Source organism: Triticum aestivum, chromosome 6B, assembly GCF_018294505.1.
Source record: "Triticum aestivum cultivar Chinese Spring chromosome 6B, IWGSC CS RefSeq v2.1, whole genome shotgun sequence".
Lineage (NCBI taxonomy): Eukaryota > Viridiplantae > Streptophyta > Magnoliopsida > Poales > Poaceae > Triticum > Triticum aestivum.
Window position 1 is genome coordinate 590,302,971 of NC_057810.1, and position 1,212 is coordinate 590,304,182.

Consider the following 1,212-nt stretch of genomic DNA (forward strand, 5'->3'; position numbering starts at 1 on the left):
TTGCGAAGCGATCAAGTACCTTTATATTCCCTACAGAAAATAACTAGCCTAGCTTATAACACTCAAGAATGTACCAAAGATATACTTGCACTAATAAAAACAAAAACCGAGTCTATTAATATGACAGTGACATAACAAAGAATTCATTAGAGTATTTGTTTATTTTCACTGAAGAGCAAACCCAAATTCAAAAATACTCCCAAACATTTGTGCGCATAAGTAGATTATATCTGCAGCACGTGAGAATGAAGACTCTTCACTAATAGGTCTAAAATAGGAGATTCTTTGGTATACTCATACAGGGGAATGTTTGCAAGCATATATAGAATCCAACATCAGAAAACATGTAGTCTACTTTCAAGTATGTCATTTTCTACTTTACGATTGACAAGTCTTAATTTCAGTGTTAAATCTGCTGAAAGTATCTGGGAGGAAATTTCAACAAATGCTTTACAGTGAAGCGCCAATGATGTACGTACCTTATTAAGACTTGACGGGTGAAAAGATGACGATAAATAGACTTGAGAATAATATCTGAACCCATTGTGAGCCGCTAAAAACTCTGAAGATTATGACAGGGGCGCGCGAGCTATTAACATCATGAGTGTAACGCCCCGGTTTCGATGCGCCAGGTGTCTGCCAGTTATTCGCCGTTGTTGCCATGTCATTTGCTTGCGTGTTGCATTTTATCATGTCATCATGTGCATTACATTGCATACGTGTTCGTCTCATGCATCCGAGCATTTTCCCCGTTGTCCGTTTTGCAATCCGGCTCTTCTATGCCCTCCGGCGTTCCCCTTTCGTCTCTCATTGTGAGCGGGTGTTAAACTTTCTCGGAATGGCCCGAGGCTTGCCAAGTGGCCTTGGTATAGCGCCGGTAGACCGCCTGTCAAGTTTCGTGCCATTTGGAGGCCGTTTGATACTCCAACGGTTAACCGAGTTAGCCCGAAAGCCTCCTTCTCTTTGCAGCCCAACACCCTTTCCAAAGTGGCCCAAAACTCAGCAAACTCCCCTCCATGCTCTCGGTCATTCGATCACGATCGCGTGGCTGAAAACCGTGCTTCATTTGGAGTCTCCTAGCTCCCTCTACCTATAAATATGTGCACTCCCCCGAAATTCACGGGCAAACCCTAGACGAAATCCTTCCTCCGCCGCCGGACATGTCCGGATCGGACCGGACGCGTCCGCCCCGCCGCTCGCGCCGAATCAGGC